The sequence below is a fragment of the Macaca thibetana genome, chromosome 2 (assembly GCF_024542745.1).
Source record: "Macaca thibetana thibetana isolate TM-01 chromosome 2, ASM2454274v1, whole genome shotgun sequence".
Taxonomy (NCBI): Eukaryota; Metazoa; Chordata; class Mammalia; order Primates; family Cercopithecidae; genus Macaca; species Macaca thibetana.
In genome coordinates, this window is record NC_065579.1 from 118594046 (window position 1) to 118621976 (window position 27931).

The 27931-nt window shown below is 41.8% G+C and overlaps 3 protein-coding genes across 5 annotated transcripts in view; all 3 read right to left on the minus strand.

The window, feature by feature from the left end:
* THOC7 (THO complex subunit 7) overlaps window positions 1–27931 on the minus strand; it is a 738093-nt gene that overhangs the window by 386520 nt on the left and 323642 nt on the right. The gene's annotated exons all lie outside the window — the stretch shown is intronic.
* PSMD6 (proteasome 26S subunit, non-ATPase 6) overlaps window positions 1–27931 on the minus strand; it is a 1096682-nt gene that overhangs the window by 208860 nt on the left and 859891 nt on the right. The gene's annotated exons all lie outside the window — the stretch shown is intronic.
* PRICKLE2 (prickle planar cell polarity protein 2) overlaps window positions 1–27931 on the minus strand; it is a 353218-nt gene that overhangs the window by 125807 nt on the left and 199480 nt on the right. Inside the window, exon 1 of one of the 3 annotated variants that reach the window (XM_050781224.1) lies at window positions 6495–27764. The exons of 1 other annotated variant lie outside the window; for it this stretch is intronic. The gene's annotated coding sequence lies outside the window, so the exon portion shown is untranslated. Of the gene's footprint in view, window positions 1–6490; window positions 27765–27931 lie in introns of those variants that run through there. One more of the 3 variants, XM_050781225.1, reaches the window with a different exon arrangement.

The following is a 27931-nucleotide window of genomic DNA, read 5'->3' on the forward strand; positions in this document are numbered from 1 at the left end:
TATTTCACATCTATTATGTCTATAAGTTGTGAAGGTTCCAGAGTCAGGTGATATGAATTCCAATCCCAAGTTGGCCACTAACTAGCTATGTGACCTCGGTCAAGTTAGTCAACCTCTCTGGGCTGAGTTACTGCAGAATGCAGATGGTAACAAAGCCTGCCTCCTAACGCAAGGATCAAGTAAAACACAGCACATAAAACAGTGAACACCTAGTGAACACAGTGCCTGACACACAGTAATCATTAAATAGTAGATATTATTTTATCTGCAGATGGAGAAACTGAGTCATGGTGCAGCTGAGTGATTTATTTGAGGTTTACTCAAATAAGCAACAATTGGAACTAGACTCTGGACCTCTTGAATTTAGTCAAATTTTCTTTCCTCTATGCATATTATAAAGGTAGTTTAGAAGGAGTAGCATCAGCATCCCAGGGGAGCTTGTTAAAAATTCAGAATCTGCATTTCAGCAACGCCCCCAGGTAGATGCACATTAAATTTGAGAAGCCTTGGTCTCTAGCACTCTGTAGGATGCTTGCATACATAACAAAGCCCCGGAGAGCTTCTGAAAGTGAACGAGCAGCACCGACACACTGCCCACTGCCACCCCCTTTCCACTAGTGCAAAGCATCCAAAGGTCAGACGTTCTTCCAGGAAGCTTCCCGTCATTCTCCGGGGGGCTACCACTTCTCATTTTCCAGCACATATTCACAACACAGAGAAGTCAGGTCCTGATCTAAAACCTGACCTTTTAGTTCCCCGCCCAAAGCGGCCGACAGTGCAAATTACACTCCTTCCCTGACGAGGCTGAATTCATTCTGAAAGTTCACACTCATCAAGGTCATGGCTGGAAGACAACGTGTAGATCACCTGATTTAGGACCTTCATATTCAAGATGAAAGAACTGAGGCTTGGGAAAGGGAAACATACATTTTAGTTAGAACCTGATGTGCACACAACTGGCGACCAAGAGCAACAAGCTTGGTTTCCCTCTCTCCAAACTCCCATTGGTCTGTCTCCCCATAGCCACAAGTTTAGACCAGAAGAATTCCCTGTGTTCTCTGTAGTCCAGCAAAGGACTTCTTCCATTTGCCTGCAGTTTTTACTTTTCATCTCAGGGTGTCTTTTGACTTTCCAAGCAATCTCACACTTTCATTCCAAAAGTCACATTAAAAGCAGAAGGTGAAGACACCACTATGTTCTGTTTCAAGTCTGACATATTCTCTTGGGTGTTTCCAACTTTACCAAAGATCAACCAATGAGATTTTAATTCAATGGCTAAACAATGAGGTGTTTCTCAAATGAGGGATTCATAAAGGAACTATATAAGAGAAATAAACAACATCCCCAGGGGACATTATAATGAAAAGTATAAAGAAGCCTAGAATGGTGGACAGGCTTTGGACTCTGATTACCCTGCGTTCGAATCCCACCATTACTCTTTACTGTCTGTGTAAGCTTGAACAAGTTACTTAACTTCCAGGAGTCCTGATTTCTCAATTACTAAATAGAACCAATAATATCTAGCTGCATGATTGCTGTAAGAATTAACAAGGCAAGTTTACATAAAGCATCTTTCATAGCAAGCACTCAGTAGGCGCTCAGTCTATGACAGTTATCATACATCCACATCAACATTAACCACAGACTATAACAGATACATAGACACCCAAAACATACATTGCCTTCTATATTAACAGTTACCTTAAAACCTTACCAGATTTTGTGACCATAGAAAATATGGCTGTTTCTCAGTTAAGTCTTGGAACTTTCATGAGCAGCCATCTCTAAGGACTCATAACTGATGAATGGACGCCAAGAAAAGAGCTGGAAAAATTGGCATCTTGCCCAGTTGAAATGAAATGCTAAGAATTTCTGCCCTGGCTACCCTTAACCCTGGATGGGGCTGGAAAATATTTACAAGGTTTCATTTTAAGGAGTCAAAGAGAGGAGGGTGACTTGAAGCCAACAGCAGTCCCAGTGTGAGAGGAATGGAGGCAACTCAAGTCAGTCTCCCATCACCTGAAGCAGGCTGGATGCTGGGTTGGAAAACATACCAACCAGAAGTGGATCTTTCTCCATGTCCGAAGAGATAAAGAAAGGGCTCCTGTGCTGCCTTCAGTGCTCCAAACACTTACATACAGCAGCTCAAACACATACAGCAACTCAAACACTAGCACCAGGAAGAAGGGAGCTATCAGAGACCCCCCCCCCCCACTATTGCTTCCTCCTGTGGGTTCACTCTGCTGTTCTGAGTGAGCATGACTCTGGCAGTGCTTTGTCAAATGAGGCCAGCCCTGATTTTCTTCATGCCTCCAGTTCCAACCAGCGACGTCTCTGGATTCTGTGCCCTCTGGAGTGTTAGGTTTCATCTTCCAAGTCAACACTCATATCTGAGTGCTTGGTTTAGTCAATTTGATCTTTACAGACTTCATGGCCAAACATGCACTGAAGTTTACCCCCTACACTCACCAGGGAAAGGCAGGTTCATATTGTACTTGAAAATATGCTCCTTTTAATTAATGTACTTTTAGAAATGGTCCATGGTGCTCTAGTGGAAAACATGTGCTGTGCTTAGTCATAAGGAGGGTTTTCGGATTTAAAATGGCTTCGCTGTGAGTTTTGTAGGACAGATGGGGAGAGGAGTTTTTAGCTAAAGGAGAACAGAGTTGCCTTCTGAGTTGCAACTTCGCCCAAAGGGAACCTTCAGCTTTGCACTTTCATGGTGGATTGGCAATTGCTCTGATATTCTCCCAGCTGCTTCTCCATTCTGTCTTCCTTTCCCTCCCCTCCTCTTAAAGCTCCATCCAAACTCATACACTCTCTCCCCTCTCTCCAGCCTTGCTTTTTTTCTCCTCTGCCTTATCCCCAGGGAAATAACACAACAAGCAAGCTTATGGTTTTCAGACGCCAAATAATAAACTGCTCAGACAATAGGCCAAAGAAAAAAGAAAATCAAGTCTCCAAACTCAACTGACTCAATTCCCAAAAGAGACCTTCACCCCTGCTTGATTCAAACATACATACATACACACACACACGGCATAAAAACCAGAACATTTCATTTTAAATGTTTACAGGTTAAGACAGAGCAAAGGGGCAAATGTCAATCAAAAGCATCAACAAAGAAAACAGAGTTCGTCAATACCTCATCCTCAAGCTTCTTAGTTTGCAAATAGCTCATGGTCACCAGCAGTTCCCTGTTTATAAGCACCACAATCATGGAGGGAATGAACAGAGAAAGGTTTCAGTGGGTCTTTAAGCACAAAAGAAAGTCTTTATCCCAATGCCACCCAGAATTCCTATCTGAGGGACACAGCCTTTTGACTCTTGTGTGTTTTTACAGACAGCAGAGAAGAAATGACCACAGTTTCGGGGCTACTAAATAAAGAGGTTTCTGCTAATTCGAGGCAGGCAGTGCAGTTGAATCATTGAGCCCTATTCAAACTCAGAACGTTTGGAATTGATGTTTATTAAAAGAAGCACTAGACAGGGTACCAAGGTTTGTCATCTGCTATGTCATTTTATTTGGATTTCCCAAATACCTTGTTGTTATTGATTTCTAATTTAATTCTATTGGCCTTCAGTTTCTCTGTTAAATAAATATTAAAATTACTGCCCCCTGTTGTTCATAGATTGGGATTAACTGGGAAATATGCTCTACATCCGGTCAGTACCAGGAATTGGGCAAGGGCATTATAGCCGCTATCTTCACAGCAATCCCATGCATTCAGGGGACTTTATTTCCAATATTCATATGAGGAAGCCAAAGTTCAGAGAGGTCAGGCAACTCTCCTGAGATCACACATCCCATCAGGAGGTAAGGGAGGTGGGCTATGGTCAAGGTATAAATATTATTCTCCGCGCAAAACACAACTCTACTAAAGATCAGTAGCAACCAGGAATGACCAACACCCAGTTCTGAGTTCCTTGAGAAAGAATGTTACGGCAGACTCCTCTGACTCTTCTAATCCACCTTTGTCTTTCAGATCCCTGTGTCAGAGTTTGAGTTCCCCTAAATTAAAAAGAAAGATCTTGGGAGGAAAGGGAGAGAAACAGCAGTCCAATTGTGTGATAGAAATAGGCCCACTGGCATGAAGGAGGCAGACCACAAGCCTGGCAAAATTGTACCATAGCAGTGACACAAAACAAGAGCAGACAGACTGGGCCATGGGTGGGCAGGCAGGCAGGGGAGGCCTATTCCTTTCCCTTAGCAGCCAACCCACAAGCTGAAGGCACCCAGATGGTGGCAAAAATTCAGCCTTGGAACTTCTGAGGAGCCAACCAGCAGGTTAAGCACGTATCCAATAGCCTCCCTGGATGGAGAAGAAAATGCTCAATGTCTGCACTGAAAAGAACGAAGAAAGAAAAGGACTGTCTCTCACATGCATAGTTGAAGCAGAAGAGAAATCTAGAAATGCATTGATTCCAACCGGGACCCCACAGCTTTCTACATGTAACTTGTCAGCTGCCAAAACAGAATGCCTTCTTTAAGGCTGCCTAAGCCCCAGCTAGTTCTAAATTATTTTCATTATACCAGCTGGTCACTTTCAGTTCTGCAAAATACAGTAGTTCTGGATAATATACTTTATTCTGTCAACTCAATCAATAGGGTGGAAAGTTTCTTTGAGTGGGAATCGTTTGGCTGTAACAGTACCAGAGATGGCATCTTTTCTGCTAGCAAAACCCCTCTGCAGGCAAACGGATGTGAATATGTTGCCTTTTCAATACTATCATGTTTTTTAGCAACAATATTTATAATGATAATGACAAAATGGGAACAAAAACAACAACAAAACAACAATAGCAGCTAATATTTACCGAGTATTTACTACGTGGTTGCCACTGTGCTTTTCAAAGGTCATCTCAGTAAATCCTTCCACCTATCACCCTACCTATAGATTCCATTGCTCTCTCCACTTTACTGGTAAGAATAGGTAGCTCTAAGTATCTTCAGCTCTTTCCAACTCCAAAGTCTGAGCCCTGGATAAATATCATCTCATGCTGTTTAACCTCTAAGTTCCCTTCTCATTCTTTAAGCTTCCATAAATGCATCTTTCTTCCTCTATTTCTATTTTTTCCCTCACATTGCATGGGTAAATCTTTATAAACACACCATTTCAAACAATGCTATTTTACTATTTCTGGCTGCCCCGTGAATCTTCATAGACTGAGATGCCCAATGGAGCCAGTATATTTTAATTTTCACATTAAAAACAGAATTCCCAAGGGGAAGGAGCATTTGATGGAAAGGCAAAACCTTTATAAGCACTCAAGGAGGCATTAAAATCCAAATTTCCAAAATACGGTAATTATGTCAAAGTTGTGACTTACTCTGGAGCCCTTGGGGACACTCATCCCGACCCATCTGTGAAAGCCATCAGCAGGCAGTAAGCCTTCTGAGGAGCAGGATTACAGCAGCCAATTTGGCCTCTAGCAAAGAGGCAAGGCAGCTTCGTTTAGTTTAAGTCTCACTGAGATGGTTTAAAACACTATTTGGGAAGAGATGTGCAGGCGAAGCAAATCACAGCCTTACCAGCTGCAGATTCAGTACACGGCAGTCTATGTCTACATATTCATGGCACACTGGAGCCCTCCCCTGACTGTGCTCATACATGCATTGATATGGGAAGCAGAACTCTCTCACTGGGGAAATAATCTATGTGCCTAAGTTAGACAAGAGCCACATTTGGACCAGCGGATGGCATCGCATCTGGCATGGATCACTAACCTCGGTGCGATTTGGCCCAGCCTGGATTATTTATGATTCATAGAAGTCCCACTGGACCCCAGCATAGTCCAAGACCACATAACAAAAAACCATGGGATTAAAAATCTGTATTTCATCACAAGACCTCCATGGCAAATTAGTAATGCTATGATTGGTTTTCAAGAAGCCAAGAGTGAGGAGAACTAACTATGATCACTCCGTCAAGAAACCCAGCGTAGAGGGCAAACCGAATCATGTGTTTCAGCCAGGCTATGCAGTCATATTCTGAAGCTCTGTCACCATTTCTAATCTGAAAGCAGTGTCTAAAATTAAACCTAAATAATTTGAAAGCCATTTCTTTACCTGGAAGTCTCAGCTAAGTCCTTGTTCCTCAGATCCCCTAATGGTTTCTGACATCATGTGTTGAAAAGACTACTGTGCATGAACACTATCAGGTATTTGGTCTGTTAGCCCCCTTCCCCATATTATTATTGTTATTTAAAGAAAGCTAGACTTTTAGAGAAACGCTGCTTCTTCTTAAGCACCAAGATTTAAGCATTTTTTCAGGACTCCCTAGAGCTGTGACATAACACTTTGCAATCGAGCTTTCTAATAAGCATAGAAAAGGCAAAAGGGGTCAGAGGGCCACAAAAATGCTACCTGGCCAAGAAAATGAAGCCCCAGTATCCCCCCCACCAATGCAAAGGCCCTAGATCTGGCTTTTCTCATCCTCCTTAGAAAATACGCTGCTGTTTAATTTGTGAATTAGAGCAAATTTCTTACCCACCTCCAGGGAGGATGAAATGCCCAGTCTCGGAGGAAGCTTCTGCCAGACCCTTGGAGCTTGTCAATTGTCCCAGTTCACTTTCTCCCTGGGTCTGACTTCTAAGAATGCAAGCAGGACCTCAGGCAGCCAAAGCATCTTCTCCTCAAACCCCCTTTACAGTCTGAACCCTTCCTGAAGCTGGCAGCAGACTCAAGCCGAGCTGTTCCACATTCCCTCGGGGAAAACAGCACTGCTGGATCCAGACTCTGCTGGGGAATTCACCAAGCAGGGAAAAAAAAGTATGACTTCTACTCTTCCTCTGGATCAGCCTGAGTGCTCAGATCGCCTTCCCGAGGACCCCCAGTTTCCTCTTAACTCCCCTTCTTCATGACAATCTGAAGGAAGAAGTTCCAGACTCCAGCCTCAGCGTCACCAGCTGATCCTGAGCCAGACCCGGGGCGACTAGTCAGCTGCTCACAGAGCTCAAGCCACTGAACCAGGAAATGTGCTGCTCGGTCAAAAAATAATAATAACTGTCGGTGGCGCTGCTGGTGGTGCCTGAGAAGTCGCTGTTGCAGTGCTTGCATCCTCCGCATGCTAATGAAGCTGTGATGTCAGCAAGTCAGTCACGGCATCTGGACGTCCCATCCCGCTGCCCAGTGCTGAGATTTATTTACATGTAAATTAGCCTTGCCTTCCAAATCAATAATCCCCAAGCCAGGGAGAGGGGAAGGAAGCCTTTGCTGGATGCAAAGGCCCAGCTACGCAACCTCCAAATGAGCACGAAAAAATCACATATAAGAAGAGAGGCTTTAAAGACACATGCCTATATTTTTTCTTCTTAAAAGCTATGCTCTTATGTGCCAAGGATCAGATCTGGGCACAATTATCAACCTGAGCGCCTGTTTCAGATTATATGCTACAGCAACCTAGGAGTGGAATCAGAGCACTCTTTTTTTCAATTAAATGCTGTGTCAAGCCTTCAAATGCCTCTCCTTTCTAATTTTTTTCTTTCTCTTCTCTCTTCAACTTTCATTTTGGGGTGTTGCTTGTTTTTTGGCCTGAGACTACGTCACCTTTGAGTTTTTGTGCACCTTGAAATAAAGCACAAGTGACTCCTTTCCTCACGTGCTTGGATGGTGAGTTAGTCAGCTGCCCTCTAACCCCTTACCCCAATTCCAAGTGCATGCAGAAGAAGACAAAGCATAAACCTTCCCAGGGGCATCTGAAGACCCTGAGGCCCTTAGAGAACATTGCTTCCATCTCCTCATTTTACAGATTAGAAAATGGAGACAACTGGAGAAATAACTTTTCTAAACTCACACGAGGATTTCAGCAAGGATGGGTCAAAACCCGCATTTCCCAGACCTCAGATGGAGCTTTTGTTGAAAACCTTTGGGGTCTCCAATCTCCATTTTTCTACACCACTAGTAGGCCTAACTTAGCAATCTGGAAGAAAGGAATCTATACATTTGGAGAGCCCTGTGTGCAAACCCTGCCTTTCCTTCCTGCTAGCAATGTGATCTTAGGCAAGTAACTTAAGTTGTGGGATCTTCAATAACCTCATTTGTACCATTCACTCATTCAATAAATATTTACTGAGCACATACTGTATGCCATGCACAGCTCTAAAGACTGGGTATAAAAACACAGTCTCTGCTTTCAAGGACCTTACGGGCTACTGCAATTAAAGAAAGTAAAATATTGAATAGAACCATGGTGAAGATTAACACAATATCACATACTCAATAGCTATTTCTGATATTTTGAATGAAGTCAGAAAAATTCACCTAGGCATACTATCTACTAGGTGGATCATTGTTCCTAGCATCTGAGTATTTCCATGGTCATCTTTAATTGTTTAAAATCATATATTCCTTCAATGCTGCCTGTGCAGTATCCCGGGCCAGGAGAGAGGCAAGAGCCAGGCAATATTCTGGACTCTGTGCCTGTGATAAGGAAGCACTGTGAGTGAAAGTGAAGGGTGAGGGAAAGGTTGGGGAGGCTGGGAGAGAGGAATATTCCATCATGCACAGAAGTGTCCCCAAGGACAAAGCAGCTAGCATGGCTCCTTGCCCACACTCCCCCGCCTGGGGAACCCACTCTGATGGGCTCTGCCCTTCCAGCTGGAGTTCCTGAAGCTTCAAATGAATTTCTTTGTTGGATGTGGGGAAGTTAAATTATGTCTTTTGTTGTATGTAATTGTATTAATAATGCTTAATAACTTCTTTCAGAATGCTTCTCTCTAGTTCCCAGAAGACTTTTCATGGTGAAAATCATGAGACCTGGAATAACTTCTCAGTAAGAGAAATAAAATACAATCAAATGAATAACACTCAGCCTTCAGTTTCCATCACACAGAACTCAGAGTGTGTGGGGAGGCAGATGGTCTCCCCAGACCTCAATATCCTTCAAAAAGTCAATTAACAAATCTAACAGTTTGGGGTCCCCAATAGCCAAGTGGAAGCAGTGACATTCTAACCCAGTGTGGCCATGAACAGGTCACTTCAATTTTCCATGCCTCAGTTTCTTAAAAATGGGTACACTATTCTCTCATCTACCCATGATCAGCATGGTCATATATGAGGCAATTCACAGCTGATCAATAATGAAATAAAGACAGCTGAAACATAGCAAGAGATTAATCTTTACCTGGAACAGATGTGACATGTGACTACCAATTTCATAAGAATTAACAACGTAACATGGAGTCTAAAATGGATTGCCTGGGGTCAGACTCTGGCTCTGACACTTGCTAGCTCTATGACTTGAGGCCTGAGGTCCTTACCTGTAACCTAGGGCATAATGATAGTGCCTACCTTCATGGGGCCGTTGGGGGAATCCAATGAGAATTAATGTGAAACATTTAACACTGAGCCTAGTACATAGCAAACACTCAACAAATGTTAGCTATTAGTAATATTAATAGAAGCAATCATGCTTCCACCATTGACTTCAGCACAAAGTAGTTAACTGACCAGTTAAAATTCAAAAGGTGGGGAGAAAGCAGTAAAGGGAAGACTATAAAATCTTTACTCCTAAGAGCACATCTCAAAGTTCCATCTAATGTGGGTGAGCCACTGATATGCCATTTTCCATATGACACAATACAAATGCTTTGAATTGCTATGAATCTAGGAAAGAAAGGAGTAAAAATGACCAAGAGGTGGGGCCCCTCTTCTGAAACTATACACCAGGACAAGACAACTATATTTTTGAGATGAATACATGCTTCATCCATTCATTCATATATCCATTCACTCATTAAATAAGCTCCTACTATTTGCCAGTCACCGTGCTGGGGTTTGGGGACAACATGGTGACCAAGATACACATGGATCCTGCCTTAAAAGAGCTTGGCAATGAGAGAAAAGACAATTAAGTAGGCAATTAGAGTAGAATGGGGTGTGTGTTATGGTAGGAGGCATGCAGAGTCCTCAAAGGCCTAATTGCATTCAAGACAGGGATGGCACAAAAGCACGCTGCCCAAATCCTTCTGGTAGCACATGCTCTGTGAGCTCAGTTGGTGATGTGGAAGCTGGATATCTATGCATCACACTTATGCAGAATATTAAAATTACAAAATCCATAGATCATTAATTCCCTGTGGTCATTATTTTCATCCTGGAGACCATTCTAATGACGATTTTTAGAAATTATACTGGTAGATATTAAACAAAGTGAGAAAAAACTACTTAAAAAATTTCAGAGACCTGGTAAATAGGAACAAAACTCATATTGTTTTTCTAAAAAACAGTGAAATTCCACATTCATGACAGCAAACTTCCTGCGAGTAAAGGCAGGGAAGAAAAGGTAATACATATGAGAAACTCAACCAAATGTTTATTAGGGATTTGTGGAGGACAGTCTTGTTAGGAGACAAGGATGCAACTGTCGACCTTCAGAACTTTCTGTTTAGGTGGAATGATAGGATATTTATACAAATGACCATAATTGATTACAGTATATAGGAGAAAGGACAAGGAAGACAAGATTAATTGTGGCAGCAGTGATCAGGAATCAGGAAAAGTATGATCTGGGTCAAGCTCAAGGTCAAAACTGCTTTTACTTTTTTGGAATTAAAACACAATTTTATAGTGGGGGAAGGCCTTACTAAGCATGACACAAAATCCAGAGTATAAAAAGGCTGCTAAAATTTGACCTTAGTCAAATTCACCTTCTGCTGGAGAAGGTGTTCCAGGCAGGAAGAAGAACATGAGTAGGAAGGAAAATTATGAACACAAATGCAGAATTAAGAGATGTCTGCATGGACACAAGACAGCAAAGCAGCACAAACATGACATTGCCAGGTAATAACAAAGAGGCAGCTCCACACATGCTGGAAAATCAAATCATCTTTCCATTCTAGCCAGCTTTAGGCAGCATCTTGTTAGAGGATTACAGGGAAAGGTCAAGTACATCGGTACTGGTCAGGTTACAGAAGGGAAGGGGTAAGTGACAGCAAGGGTGGTGGCCTCCTAGATGAAGAGCTGTAATGACGAAGGCTGCAATGAACAAGTTTTAAACTTCTGTTTCTATGGGTATAAAATAAGAAGGAATGGATTTTAAATGACCTGAAGAGGGTCCTCAATTCCACTTTAGGTCATTTAAAATCTTTCTTGGACCTAAGGAAGACTTCTGAATATTGAGATAAGAACTGACATGGGTCACTCAGGGAAATGACAGTGTTTCAGTTTTTGAAGAACTTTAAAAAGATAGACATCACTCATCCTAGCTCATTTAGATTACTACCTTCTGGCCCTTCTATTGGGACATTCTAATTGTTGTAAGGGATGTTATCAAAGTTTCAAACCACTCATCTAATAAGGTTTCCTTTTTCAAATGTGTGCATTTGTGTGTGTGCATGCTTTTAAATATTTTACTCAAGAGAAATCCTGACATTTAGATTTCAAAGTCTAATAAAGTAAATGTGGGAGAAGAGGCTGATGAAGAATTGTCATGTAAGTTGGCCTAGCATAGGTGATGATGCAGTAACATACGATTCCAGATGTCAGTGGCTTAACACAAGAAAGTTTGATTTCTCTCTCAGGCAAAGTTGGAGGTCCAGAGGCTTTCCAGGTACTCCATTCTAAGTAGTGACTCAGGGATCTACTCTGCTTCCTTCTTGTGCCTCTGTGATCTCAGTGAATAATTTCCAAGTTACAACAACAGCAAAAGAGTGAACTGAAGAGGATTTTAGGTGCCTGGAGATGAATGATATCACTTCTAGTGGTCAAACTAGTCCCATGACCTCACCCAGCTGCAAGGAGGCTGGGAACTGTATGCTCACAAAGAACAAGGAAAATAGACAATGGAGGACCCCAGTAATGTCTGCCATAGCTGTCCATTTTAATTTGTGCTATGTAAAGACATTAAACAAAATATAATCTATTAAACCCATAATGTCTTTAAACAAAGGAATGTTTAACATTTAAAAAACCATGATAGTCCTAAATGAGTATTAGAGATCAAAGTTGCATCTGTTTTACCTCAGAAGATAGAAAAAGAAAATACTGTAAATTTTAATTAACTTTCAAGCAACAACAGGCAACCCATGTGACCATAAAGAAAGAAATATTTGAAACATGTGAAGCTTCTATAATATAGGTCAAGATGCATGAGGCACTCACAAAGGTGGAGCTACATTCATAAAAAAGAAATGCTCATAAGAGTTATCCTCAACAGTTTCTAGCCAATTTCTAATCCATACTTATAATCTGCCTCCTGCAACAGGCAGAGTATTATCATTGAAAAAGTCCAACAAAAAAGACATGAATTCAAATCTGGCTCTATTACCTCCTAGCAGCATGACCTAGCAGATGACAGCTACCTCACCTCTAAGCCTCTGTTTCACCATCTATAAAATGGAGACATCTCTTTATCAAAGGCTTCAGTAAGGTTAGATGAACTGAGGTATATAAAGTACTTTGTAGAGTACCTAGCATGTAGTAGGTGTTAAATCAATATTATTCTCCACTTCGTTTCCAAAGAAGGCAACACGAAGGAGAGCTGCAAACATAAATGATAAAATTGTTCATGATAACATAAGGACAAGCACCCCCTCAAGCCTTCTGTCTTGTCCATTTGTGAAGATTCCATGTCATAAATGCTTCTTATCCATGGACATTTCTAAATCTTGTGAAAAATAATTTGGTACACTTTAAATTCAGAAAAGGGGCCTTCCTTTTTCCCTATCATCTTAGGAATCTGTCACATTTCATACATTTTAATTATTCTTGATCCCAATAATCTAACACACAACATTTTAACACAGCCTTTCATCCTCTTTTAATTACATTAATTAAAATGAGAAATATGGACAGGCTAGACTGTGCACATCAAAATGAAAGAGTGCTAAAGATTTTGCTCCCTCTCCGCAAAAAGATTAAAGATTGCATCAATGATTTCACCAGGCATACCACTGCACATTTCCATGAAAATGTTGTTAAACTGACATGATGTGCTAGCAAATGGTTTTTTCTTAGACAAAGAAAACTGCACTTATTATGGCAGGTTTTGGGAACTACTAATTTTCATTAAACAGCTGAATTGAAACCTGAATTTTCTTTATGTAAAGGACAAGGATAACAACAAAGAACTGTACAGGGATGCTCTGGTTTTTCAATATTCCCTAAATACGGACACGCAGGTTCCTACACATTTCTCTTGGAAGAGAACATTGGCATAATGAACGATATCCTAGAAAAAGGCTAAAACCTCTCTGCCTCCTAAAGTAGCAAACTGGCACCAAACATCTGCTCAATAAAAATTATTATTACAAAATGTCACAGATGTACAAACTGACACATTGTTTTTCTAAAGGGATGAGGACTGGACATACCAGACATCTTGCATACTTTATCTGATTTAGTCCTCACCATAAACCAAAAATGCAGCATTTATTATCCCCTATCATACAGATGAAGACGCAGAGGTCCAAAGAGGATAAAAGAATAATGCAGGGGTCCACAGCTGAAGTTTGGTCTTGGGTCTGATGACAAAACCCATATTCCTTCCTTTAATTCAGAGGATCACAAATTTCCTCTAAAAACAAAACAAAACAAAAAAAAAAACAAAAACAAACAAACAAAAAAACAGGTGTGTTCCCATTAGGGTGTGAAGTGTGGGAAATAATGTATTACTAAAAGCAGAAAAATACAGAAGTTTCCCTGGGCCATCAGATTAGATCAATTCCTTTGTACAAGGGAAGAGTACATAGTGTTGCTGTCTTAGATGTGTGTCCTTTCCCTTAGAACTCTCATTCTGGTTCACAGTTCTACATCCTTGGTTAGTTATGATGATCCATCCTTGGTCAATGTTAACGATTATGTGATTAACGCCTCTCTCTTACTAACCAGACTCTATGCAGCCTAAGAGCAGAGACCATGCCTTTTGTGGCTCACTACTCTATTCAAAGGACCTACTGCTTTGTGGCCTGAAAGCTAATGAACACTTCTTGAATAAAAAGCTTGACAATGCTTCTTTTAGTCTAGAAATTAGAGGAAATTCAGGATTATTCCTGTAAGAATATCTCTCTGTTCATTTGCATTCCAACATACTCTTGTGAGTGGAAAAGGAAAGGATGGAGTTCAACTCACTGAAACACTTCTTATCGTTGTTTCCAGGATGCCACATTCTCCTGCTTTCCCTCCTACCCTCTGGCTGCTCCTTCTCAGGCTCTTTTGCTGGCTCATGCTCATCTCCTTGACAGCTTAATGCTGGAGAACCTGTGGCTCAGTCCTGGGACTCCTGTATATCTACATTTGCTTCTCTGGTCTGGGGTAGGGTCTTAAACACACCTTTAGGCTGATGACTCAAGGCCAGACCTTTTCCATGATCTCAAGACCACATGCCTATGTCACATCTCCATCTCTTAATTCCCAATTGAGTCCACACCATATCCCCCACAATCTGCTCCTTCTGTAGTCTTTGCTATCTCAGTTAATGGCAACTCCACACTTCCAGTGGATGAGAACAAATACCTTTGATCCATCCCTCACCCTTGACATCTAATCCAGAGGAGGTTGGCAAACTATATCCCACAGATCAAATCTGATTTGCTTCAGGTTTTTGCAAATAGTTTTATTGGAACACAATCATGACCATTCATTATGTGCTATCTATGGCTGCACTCATGCTACAATGGCAGAGTTGAGTCATTGTAACAGAGAATGTACAGCCTGCAAAACCTAATACATTTACTATCTGGTCCTTGACACTGAACATTTTCCAGTCCTTGGCAAATCCTGTTAGCTCTACTGTCAAAATATACACAGGATCCAACATCTCTCCTCCACCTTCACTATTATCACACTGGTTGATGCCACTGCCATTTCTCTCCTGGATAAAGTTCCAAGTCACCATCAACTCTTGCCTCCTACCTAGTCTATTATTGCTCCCCTTCAGTCTATTCACAAAACTGCAGTCATTTTGATTATCTGAAAACAAACATTACAGCATACCATGCTTCTACTCAAGACTACATTGGTGATGCTGCTCATCTCAGAATAAGTCCCTGGGGATCTAGGTCCTATTGCTTCTCCGACACTATCTCCTGCTACTCTCTCCCTTCCTGTTACATGAACATTGGCCCTCAAACATGCCAGGCACATGTGTGCCTCCTGGTCTTTGCACTTGTCTGAAATATTTCTCCTGCAGAAAGTCATGTGGCTTGCTCTGTCACCATTTCAAGTCTAATGTCACCTTGGTGAGGTCTAAGTCTTTCCAACCTATCTGAGATTGTCATCCTTCCTGCATCTTCCTAACATGGCCAAACCATTCCCTACTTTATTTTTCTCCTTAGATTGTTTTAAGAAGAGTTATATTGAGATATAATTAATATAGTATACAGTCCACCCATTTAAGTATATTCATAGGGCTGTACAACCACCACCACAATCTAACTTTAAAACTGTCTTCAACCCAAAAAGAAACCCTCTAGTAAGTAGTAGTCACTCCCCACTTACCCCATTGCTCCAGGCCTAGGCAAACACTAATCTACTTTCTGTCTCTATAGAGTTGCCTATTCTTGACATTTTATATTAGTGGAATCACATAATATGTGGCCCTTTGTGCCTGCCTTCTTTTACTTAGTGTATTTTTGGCTCATTCTGTAGCTTATATCAGAATTTCATTATTTTTATGGCAGAGTAACATTCCATTGTACTGATATACATCATATTCATCAACTGATGGCTATTTGGATTGTTTCCACTCTTTATTATTATGAATAATGCTACTATGAACATTCATGTATAAGTTTTTGTGGGGGTGCATGTTTTTTATTTTCCTTGGATACATATCAATAGTGGGGTTGCTGGGTTATATAACTTTAGGTTTAACACTTCATAGAACCACCAAACAGTTTTTCAAAGTGCTACCCCAATTTCACATTCTCACTAGAGATAGCTGAAGCTTCCCATTTCTTCATATCTTGACCAAAACTTGTTATTGTCTTTTTTATTATAGTCATCCCAGTGGGTATGAAGTAGTACCTCATAGTGGTTTTGATTTGCATTTGCTTAATGGCTAATAATGTTAAACATCTTTTCATATGTGTGTTGGCTATTTGCATACCTTCTTTGGAGAAATGTATATTCAAATTTTTTGCTCAGTTTAAAATTGGGCATACATGTTTCCAAATTAGTAAGTTAGAAAAGTTCCTTGTATATTCTGGGAATATGTCCCTTATTAGATATATGATTTATAAATGCTTTCTCCCATCATGTGGGGTATATTCTTTTTCTTGATAGTGTCTTTGAGGCATAAAGGTTTTTAATTTTGATAAAGTTCATGTATCTATTTTTTCTTTTTTCCCTTGTACTTCAGTTCTGCTTTTTAAGAGCATTCTTCTAGGTCTCTGCCAGAACTACAAAGTCAGCTGTGGTTCCTTTGTATGTGGTGAGTTGTTTTCTCTTGCTGTTTTCAAGATTTTCTTTTTGTCTTTCAACATTTTGATTATGAAGTGTTTGAGTGTGAATCTCTTTGAGCTTACCTACTTGGAGTACTTTGGCTTCCTGGATGTGTAGACTAACATTTTTCATGAGATTTGGGAAGTCTTCTACCATTATTTCTTCATATATTTTTTCAGCTTTTTCTCTCTCCTCTTCTACTTGTCCCAGTAAGCCCATGTAGGTGTGCTTGATGGTATCCCACATTTCTTAGGAGCTCTGTTTATTTTCACTCTCTTTTCTCTACTCTTCAGAGTACACAATCTTTATTGACATACCTTCAAAGTTGCTAATTTTTCTTCTACCAGATTAAATCTACTCTTGAACCCCTCTAGTGAATTTTTCATCCCAGTTATTATACTTTTTAACTCAAATTTTTCATTTTTATAATTCCTTTCTAACAATTTCTCTTCATTGATATTCTCTACTTGATAAGACAGTCATCATGCCTTCCTTTAATTGTTTAGAAAGTAAGACACTGTCATCATGCCTTCCTTTAATTGTTTAGAAAGTTGCATGTAGTTCTTTGAACATATTTATAATTGTTGCTTTGAAGTCTTTGCCTGCTAGCTCCAACATTTGGACCTTCTCACAGGCAGTTACTTTTGTTTTCTTCCCGTATATGGTCACACTTTTCTGTTTCTTTGCATGTCTCAAAATATTTTGTTGAAAAATGGACACTGTAGATACTATATTGTAGCAATTCTGGATATTGACTGTGCACCACCACCCTGCCCCACTTCTGGAGCTTTTTGTTGTTGTTTGCTTATTTGTCTAGCGGCTGGGTAGACAAGTTGAATGAAGTCTGTTTCCCTGGTAGTGTGCAGCTTCTGATGTCCCTCCTTGGAGGGCCTGAGCCCAGTTTTCCTATTGATACTACACCCAACTGTTAACCTCCACTAATCCTTAGCTGACTGTTCTATTGTTTTGACAATTCCTTTTGGCATAAATTGTTCCACAGTCTGATCTGATGAAAGCTGGGTTCCTTTGCAAGGGAAGGATGTTGCCATTCTTTGAGGCTGCCCCTCCCAGTGTGAAAGCATAGCCCTAGACTAGGAGCTAGGTGGAGAAAGAGCCCCATCTGCTTGGCTGAACACACCCAGAGTAGAGTTTCCATCACACTGATTTGCGCTGTGTGTGTGTTTGGGAGGGGGGAGGGGCAGTACATGGCAGGGATACCTGGAGAAGAGAGTATCTTGGTTAAAATGCCATAGACTTTCACTGTTCTTACCAAGATTTAGATTTCCTGTGTTTTTCCATTCGTTGTATACCCTTGGGACAATTTCCAGAAACTTTAAATGGTTTCTTATATTTTAAAATAATTTTCAGCAAATGATTGTTTTGTTGATTAAAGTCTACCATGCTCCTCACACTGCCATACTGGAAGTTGATGCCCAACACTTAGCATACTTAGATCACAAAATGTTTTACTTGTTTATGCTGCTTCATGTCAGTTTTATTCAGCCTTCTATCCCCAGGGCTCAGAAAAATGCCTGGCACATAGTAGGCCCTCAATAAACGTGAGTTGAATAGAGAAATGAAAGAAGAAATGCCCATGACCCACAGCCTATCCTATGTACGCCATAGCCAACCATAAACTGCCACAGCTGATGTTCTTTATCTATGGTTATGACAATTAGTAACTCAAGCTAATCACAGCACAGGGACACTGTCACATCTGTGAATATCATCAGCCAGATGACTGATGAAAAAAAGAGAATGAGGAATGTAGCTACAGCTTACATATCCCTCAAACCATTGAACTGGATCCTAGCTCTGTTCTTTCTAATCTTAAATATTCCATAAGACTTATAAATAACTTGCTATAAATAAATAAAGGACATCTAATTTATCTTGGTTTGAAAGAAAGTCCTGCTATAATGGAACTCACCCTGGTATTAGAATTAAGAAGTCTGTGTTTGATCCTTGGCTATGGCTCTTGCCGTCTGTGTGATGTTGGATAAGTTATTTAACCTCTCTGCTCTTCAGAAGCCTCCTCTGAAAAATGTGAATGACGGTGACAATTGTAATATCTTCACAAAGCACTTTGTATGGTGTCAAATACACCAGGAGTGCTCAGTAAGTGTAAGGTACTATTATTATCTGTCAAACGGTAATCATAGATCTTCCCACTTATCATGCTGGGGTGATCTCTGCATCTAAGTGACATGGGATAGTTCCCTTAACCCTTTTGCGGGACTCATGAAGGGGTTGGCTCATTTACTCAGCCCACAGCTCTCAACCCCTCACAGGATGGGGAGCACACAGGTGAGCAGGTTCAGACGCCAAGACAAGCACTTCTGGGCAATTGGCAGGAGCAGAACTCTGTGCAAGCCCGCAGCAGTGTCTAGGGATTGTCTATGAACCCCAGAGCTCCAGAGGGCATATGTTACAATGTGTGCTCTTTTAGTTTTGGCATCTATGGATAGCTTAAGTGTTAGCTCAGTGTGACAGCCTCTTGCACTTGCACCCGGGTCCTTGTCTGGCGTCCAGGAGGAATCAGGTTGCATAAATGAATTGAAAATAAATGTGGAGGATTTTATTGCCAATGAAAATGGCTCTCAGTGGGATGGGGAGCTGGAAAGGGGATTGAGTGGGAAGGTAGTCTTCCCCTGGAGTTTGGCCATCTCCGGCCGAACTCTTCTCTGAGGTCCTGCTGCCAAGCCATCCCTCTGAAATCAAGTCGCTTCTCTTGGACATTCAGCTCCTTCTCTTCTCTCCTTTCCTGCCACTCTGCCTCTCTGTCCTGCTCCTCTGCCAGGGGAGCCTGGGGTTTTTATGGGTACAGGATGGGAGACGGGCCAAGCCAGGTTAGTTTTGGAAAAGGCAACATTTGGGCAGGAAAACAGGAATGCATGCTCTCACTTTGGGCCACACATCCAAGCTTGAGGGTAGGGCTTCACCGGGGGACCCCACCCTTTTCTGTAGTATTTCCCTGCTTCCTGTCCATATCACAAGGAGACAGTGGCCATGAAGGTAAATTCGGTGTGATGTATTGCGCAAAAATTACCTTCCTAGAACTGCAGAACTAACTCATCCTGGCTTGCCAGGTTGAGAAAAAGCCCCTTTCTTGTTTATTTGTCCATCATTCTCCTCCTCCAAGTCTGTCTTTCACTCTTCCACCCCTAGACTAACTCAATCCCAGGAGGTTGCTGGGAATTCTGCCTGAAGACTGTCACCTTCCCTGAGGGCAAGAAGTTCAGTGGACAAGGCCATCATTTTGAAAATGGCCTCACAGCCAGCATCTTGATCAGGGGAGGACCAGACCAAAGCAGAGTCCAAACTATAAGAAGCAGGTATTAGAACCTGAAGCAGTTGAAATGAACAGAAGAAGTTTAGTTATACACCATAATGTGCTTCCTTTTAGAAAACTTGGTAGTATTGGCTGGGCACGGTGGCTCATGCCTGTAATCCCAGCACTTTGGGAGGCCAAGGTGGGCAGGTCACGAGGTCAAGAGACCGAGACCGGCCTGGCCAACATGGTGAAACCCCGTCTCTACTAAAATTACAAAAATTAGCTGAGCATGGTGGCGCCTGCCTATAGTCCCAGCTACTCGGGAGGCTGAGGTAGGAGAATTGCTTGAACCTGGGAGGTGGAGGTTGCAGTGAGCTGAGATCGCGCTACTGCACTCCAGCCTGGCGACAGAGCGAGATTCCCTCTCAAAAAAAAAAAAAAAAAGAGAGAGAAAACTTGGTAGTATTAGGACTAACATGTAGGGGTCTGAATCACCAAGACAGCCAGTGTCTAGAAGAGGGAGAAAAGGTCCCCTGTTGCCAGGGACCTCTGGATGACAGGCATTGTATCAGGCAGGAGGTGGGCTAAGGCAAGTTCTGTCCCTACTCCTTCTTATTAGCTGTGTGAATTGTGACAAGCCACCTTCCTTCTTTGAGTCTCATCTAAGAATCTCTGCTACATGGGTTTTCTGAATTATATGAGGTAATGCAGGTAAAATTGCCAAGCATACAGCAGGTGTTTAATAAATGTTTATCAAGTCTGAGTGTAAACACACCATCAATCTTGCTCTGTACAGGGACGGCATCTGAAGCCCACTGATTTGAGTGGCCATCAGCAGACACCAATCAGTCCACCCAACCCAAGCCCATGGAATCCCTGACAGCCAGGGCAGTTTTCAGGCTGCCTGTTTATTCTTCTAGCTCACCAAGATGCCACAGCAAGCAAGAGCCCCGCTGGCGCATCCTCAGGGTCACCAGGGGACAGGCCCAGATGGATGTCAGAGCAGACTGCCTTGGTGAATTATTTAGCACCCCTCCTCTGAGGGGGCCAGGCACGCACCTCACAGCCGGCTCCACACACCACACAGCGAGGTAGCAGCCTCTGACTCATCCGCCAGGCACCACATTCCTCTTCCCTTAAATGGAGCACACAGAGCCCTGCTGGGGGTGGGGGGCTGGCAGCGGCCTCTCTGCTCAACTCATCACAGCTGGGGCAGCTGTGGAAGGAAGGGCTGTTAGGAGCATGGCCAAAATGAAGATACACAGAGGAAGTTCAGCTAGCTGGGATGAGGGGAGACATATTCTGCAATAAGAAACACCAGGAATGAAAGAAAGTTACAATCAGCCAGTGGCCGGAGATAGCTGCCCAGGGAATATGGAGATGCTTCCTGGAGGGATCCTTTGGCAGAGCCAAATCTGAGCCACCAGGTGCTATCCACAGACACTCCAAAAGCCCATAATCCTGTAATCCTTTGGGAATATCTAACTAAGACAATTGCTATCAGGCACTCCCAGCCACAGGGACAGGGGAGGGGAGGTGATTTATAAGCCAGATTTGTAGGTGACATTTACTGCATACACAAATCCAATTCAACCCTCACAGCAACCCTTCAAGGTTATAACTATATAGTTCCTTATCATAGATCAGAAAACTGAGGCTCGGAGAAATAAAAATAATTAAGTGTAAGCATCCATCTAATTTCTGAATCGATTTCCTTTTTCTTTTATTTATTACTGTTCTTAAATTTTCCACGTAGGGCTTGGTGCTGTGGCTCATGTCTGTAATCCCAGTACATTGGGAGGCCAAGGCAGGTAGATTGCTTGAGCCCAGGAGTTTGAGACCAGCCTGGGCAACAAGACAAAACCCCATCGCTATCAAAAAAAAAAAAAAAAAAAATTAGCCCAGCATGTGCCAGTAGTCTCACCTACTTGGGGGGCTGAGACAGGAGGATCACTGGAGCCTGGGAGGTCAAGGCTGCAGGGAGCTGTGTTCACACCATGGCACTCCTGCCTGTGTGACAAAGAGCCTGTCTCAAAAAATAAATAAAATTTTCATTTAGCTTGCTGAATCTGTTCTTTCCATTCCATCTTAGGTTTGAGTCGAATCTGATATAAGGGACATCTGGGTTTGACCAGTTACATGGGGAGGCCATGAAGTCACCAAAAGATTGACCAGGCCAAGGAAAACAGTTGGAAGAACAGGTACTCCAGGTCTAATCAAGTTTCTTGTGCTTGTCAGTGAATGAAGGATTAAATGAGCTACAGCCCCTCTGCATAGCACCACCAATGATGGGAAATACTGAGTATTTTATATACAGCTAACATCTCTTTGCAGGTCAAATGGAGTTGGGCCTGAATGGAGCCCAAGGGATATTCTTCAAATTGAGGAAATATAGGAACTCTGTAGGACTCCAAGGATCCACAGAATTCTTTGCTTAAAGTCCCTGTGTGGGCTATGAAATGCCTCAGTGAATCGGTCCCAGGGGACCTACAGAATTAATTCTTCTCCTCTGGACAACATAGTCACTTGCTTGGTAGGCCAGGTGCTTTGAGATCTCCTCCACAGCATGGAGTGTCTGAGCCAGTGGTTCTCACAACATGATCCTGGACCAGCAGCCTCAGTATCACCAGGGAACTTGTTTAAAGTGCAGATTCTCAGGCCCTACCCAGACCTACAGAATCTGTAACTCTGAGCATGGAGTCTGGTCATTTGAGTTTCCACAAACTCTCCAGGGGATTAGGCACACAGGTTTCATTTGGAGAACCAATGATCTAAATAATCCGCAACAACTGCTTTTTAGGGCCAAGAGGAGGAAGCGGTGAGCAACGGCAGAGGCTAGAGGAGACTCTGAGGGTCCAGGATGGCCAGTTGGTGGCCTGGAGCTGGAATTTGGCCCACATATGCATACTATTGGGTCTACACCAGAGGTCGAGAAACTTTGTAAAGGACCAAGTGGCATATATGTTAGGTTCTGAAGGCCATTCAGTCCCTGTCACAACTACTCAACTCTGTTGTCATAGTGTGAAAGCTGTCACAGACAGTACACAAACAAATGGGCATGGCTATATTCCAATAAAACTTTATCAAAACAGGCACCTACAAGTTGTCGTTTCCCAACTCTCTACCTATACAATGACTCTTCTGAACAACAACAATATCTGGATACACTGAGCTCAAGCTCCTAGGAGGCAGCCACCAGCTGGAGCTGACTGACACAGCCCTTTTAGTGGGGACACATTCTACGCTTTTCCACAGTCCTCTGTCCTTCTCTCTGAAACACCAGGGCAGAGAGTCAGCTCACAGTTATTATCCTGCTCGTTTCGCTTATTCATCTACTTATATTGACATAAATGCATGTGTGCATACACATACATGTATATATGTATGTAACATGCTTATGTACTTATGTGTGCATGCATGTATATTTTAAGACCTACCAGCTTTTCAGTATTTTATATTATATGGATCCCCACCCCCTCATCTCAATTGTCTCTAAAGTGCACTAATACTACCATGGTATGAAGCCCGGTTTAGAATTCAGGGATGAGGGCCACAGCTCTTGATCTGTCCTTGACTTTGCAACTTGAGCAAGACCATGACCATCTCAGAGGCTGTTTCTTCCTGTGTCCAGCTGCAGAAATCATCCCTCTTCTGCTTCCTTCACAGGATTGCTGTGACAGCACGTCAGCAGTACTGTCTGGGAAAGCAACACAAAAGGGCCTGATTGTTGGTAGCCCCAGTCACGCCTTCAGCACTGGCCAAAGCAAGGGAAAACGTTTTGTTTCCCTACACCAGGTATCTAAACATGTCCTGAAATTAAAACGGATAATAGTCTACCACATCAGTCCTCACATTCTCCACCTCATACCCTGCAAATGAGAGATCGTGGAGAGAAATCGCTCCATGTATATTATTTTGCTCAGATTAGCTGTAGGGTTCTTTGGGAAGCTTGGGATGCCAGGTGTCTAATTATCTTTTCTCTTTTCTGCAAGCAGCTTAAGGGATCAGAGGTCTTATTTGGAACCTTCCACCTTCATCCAGTTTTTCTTTCCTCTTCTTCTGTCCCCACACTAACCCAAATAAATAAATAATGTGCATATAATAATAATGATCTTTTTCTCAAAGAAGGAAAAGGGCATATTTAATGTCACCTTCTTAGCAGTCTAGCTAGAACCTCGCATTTTAACCTATGTTTCATTACCTAAGTGCAGCATATCCAACTGTACATTTTCCTTAGGAGTCTTTCCATGAAGGAAATTCCTCCACCTAATCAGTTCCCAACCCCCTTTCTTCAACTTATACCCTCTTTCCCACCCTGTCTACCCTAGAAAAGGTATTTTAAAAGAAAATACATAAATCTTCAGCTTATCTGGGTTGTATACTCCACAAAGAATCACAAAGATTGTTTGATTGGTTACTTAATTTTCCATTTACATTACAGAGCAACAATTTATTCTACAATAAAACTAGCCAACCCTGAGAGTCCACTTCAGTGGATGCCTTGGCCAGGGGCCAAGATTCCCGGATTCTTTTGCTTCTACTTTTGCTTCCTCCCCCTACACTCACATTGGACCATCATTGCTTTACAGTGCTTCTCTTTGGGTACACTTCACCCACTCCAGCTCCTGTGTTCGAAGACACTGAGCATCAGTTTATGAATGACAATCTGTGCACCTTGCCAGCATTAATGATGAGGGCAAGAGCGCACCTGGTCATCTGTAAGAGGAGCACAGTCTGACTGAGATACTTACAAATGGAAAGGGAGGCACTACTGAAAGAAGATAACTATTTATTGAGCACTTACTATATCCTAGTCATCCCAAGATAGGGAATAATAATTTCTATTTGAGAGATGAGAAACAGGAGGCTTAAGAGTTTAAGTGATGGCCCGGAAGAAAAACAGAAAGTGAGAGAGCAGGGATTCGGACTTAGGTCTGTCTAATATCAAAACCTGTGGCTTTTAAATACAACCATGTACTGAGAATGGGAATATGATGTGCATGTGTGCAAAAACTCTAAAAACAGGAACTTCATCCCTTGAAGGCAGCTTTTTAAAAAATTGTGGACAGTAGAAAACAGAAAGTTTCAATGATGTACCCATTTTTTTACTGGGCCTAGAGCAGCATTTCTCAACTTTGACATTATGGACAATTCATGCCAATTTCTTTGATGTTGGAGGCTGTGCCATGTATTGTATTGTGTTCAGCAGTACCCATGACCTACATACATGAGATGCTACTAGTCACCCTCTCCCCAGTCGTGAAAACCAAATATGTCTCCAGAAATTGCCAAATAATCTCGACGGACAAAATTGCCCCCCTTGGGAATCAGTGGTCTAGAATCATTTTAGAAATCCCATCTTGTCACATGTTACTTTGGGGTTCATGTAAGGTAGAGAATGAGAACACAGATTCTGGTATCAATCATACCTGGGTAGAAATCTCAGCGCTGTCACTTACTAGCTGTGTGAATTATTCAACCTCTTTGAGTCTTTCAGTGTAAAACGGGGACAGATAATAGTATTCTGAGGATTAAAGGAGATTATGCAGATGAAGCCCTTAGCAGAGTGCCTGACACACAGTAATAGTGCTATAATAATGTCAGTTATGATTATTAAGAAAAACAGACGTTAGAAGGTGTCAGATTTAATCACTTCATCTCAGAGATGAGTAAACTGAGGCTCAGAAACAAGAAGAATAATTTTGGTTAGGACCCAATCTACTTCTCCAAGAAATATACATATTTGATCACTGTTCTCAATGCCCTGTCTCATTTTACCGCAATAAAATGGTACCTTTGAGCCTCCTAGTATGTTATTTCTATACTACCCATGCTCTTTCATGTCATAATTGTTAGTATTCCAATTTGTGGTGGCCAAATTATGGAATGGGAAAAGTTGCATCTTTCAGGGAAGACCCATCACCCATTTGATGCCATGACGAATTAAAGACAATATAAAAACTAACAGGATGAACAGAAATGTTAACTTGCATGGAATCAAAGCAGTGGCTCAGAGCTACCCTTATAGCATTTGGGAAGTTACAGTATTTTGGTCTTGATATTCTGCTGAAATCAATCACAGTCCTGGAACACCTTATATGTTTAATTTTGCTCAGTGAAAATGTTTGTGCTGCCACTGGTAACCAAGGCTGGACATCCTGGAATCTCAGTTCAAATGCAAAAACACCATCTTAACACGCTCCAATTTGTATACTTATTTGTGTCTTGTCATTTTGAGGGAGGATATAAGATGAGCTAACTGGCAGAGGGAATTATGTAGTAACTGATGCAATAATTAGTCTCTCAGTTGAAAATGTCGGAGATAATTACCAAGCCATATTTAGGAAGGAGCTCTCCCTGGCCAGGGCTGATGTTCAATTACCCTGGATTTAGTGGACATGTGCTAAACATTCTGATGTTGGCCACTAGGTGATGATGATGATAAAAGGGGAAACTATGATAAACCTAGAGAAGAAAAAGTGAATGACTGGTGTGTGTGTGTGTGTGTGTGTGTGTGTGTGTGTGTGTGTGATAGAGAGAGGGAGAATGAGAAAGAGACAGAAAGAAAGAAAAAATGGGAATGGATATATTCATAAATGCCACAAAACACAACTTAGCATGATCTACGCTTCATTTGGTCACCAAGATAGAGTAGAAATATAGCACAGTAGTTGGGTCAAGCGGCTCATGGCTCAAAAAAGAACAGTATCATTACATATGTAATACACAGGTATGATTCTACTGCAGTTACGGGTAGACCAATGGTTCTCAACTAGTATGTCATAGCACACACGAATATATCCTGAATCTTTCAAAATCAGGCTGCCAAGTTTTGATCCAGGTGTGTAAATTATTTTTTCAATCATAGGTGCGTACTATAACATTGCTAGCAATCTAAAGAATGTGGCATTAAGTTATTTAGCCACTTGTCAATAAGGTAAATTATTACTAATAAGAGGCAAGAAGCACAGAAAATTTCAAGCCAACTTTTCTAAGAGAAAAAATGTGTGTTCACTGGATAACGCTAGAATTTTTTTTTCTATTTTTCCAAAACTTGATTTAAAAAGAAAAAATAAAGCTCAACTCCAATCCCTTAAAGTGTCCTGCCAAAAATTCTAGTGTTTGGAAGTGTTCTACAATAAAAAAGGTTAGACGGTTTAGATGAGGAAGGATAGGAAAGCTATCTCTGTGAGAATTATGGGGTTTCCCAGGCTAGGAAACCTAGGAAATACTGGATTCGAAATCTTTTTTATAGTCATGTCTATCTCAATGCTAGTGGCCCTCACCTCTCAGTCTCATCTTTCCACTTTTAGACAGAGCATTCAGAGTACTCTGAAACACATATTCTACATGTAGATTGCTGCTTCTGTTTGAAATTAGTGTCCATCCTCATAACAACAGAAGATCTTAAAGGAAAATGATAACCTTGAAGAGGTGACATGTGTTGCACAGACTTTTAGGAGGTTGCACTGAGCAGTTCTGGGGCTTCTGATCAGGCAATGTAAGTATTCCTCTCTGGGCCAACCATTCAAATCCAGAGAGGCGTGGGGGAGGATTCCTCTTTTGCTACCAATGGATGATTCCGGAGAAAGTTTTAAATCCAATAGAATGGGCAGCTAAGCATTGTTCAGCTGAAGATCCAGGGTTTGAAATCTACATTTAGTCTCAGAGCTTTTAGGTTTAAAAGAAGGCAGGACTGAAAGGACCAGGTATCTGAATAACCATGTGTGCTCTCAATTTGCCAATAACCTAGTTATTTCTGCAAATACGGGGTTCTCATTAAATGATAATTCACTGAGACTTTTCCTATCAGTATGAGCTCTCCTGAATATCATTTAAAAATCACTGGGCGTGGTGGCTCACACTTGTAATCCCAGCACTTCGGGAGGCCAAGGTAGGTGGATCACTTGAGGCCAGGAGTTTGAGACCAGTCTGGCCAACATGGCAAAACCCCATCTCTGCAAAAAATACAAAAATTAGTCCAGTGTGGTGGTGCATGCCTGTAGTCCCAGCTACTCAAGAGGCTGAAGCAGGAGAATTGCTTGAACCTGGGAAGCAGAGGTTGCAGTGAGCTGAGATCATCCTACTGTACTCCAGCCTCGGTGACAAAGCAAGACTCCGTCTCACCAAAAAAAAAAAAAAAAACCCCAGAAAAAAACAACAACAAAAGGCCCTCCTATGTACACCTCTCTTCCTTGGAAAACCTCACTGCTATAGATATCTTTAGAAAACGCTGTCCAAGGGATCTTGATGATGCTATCAAAAACATAGCC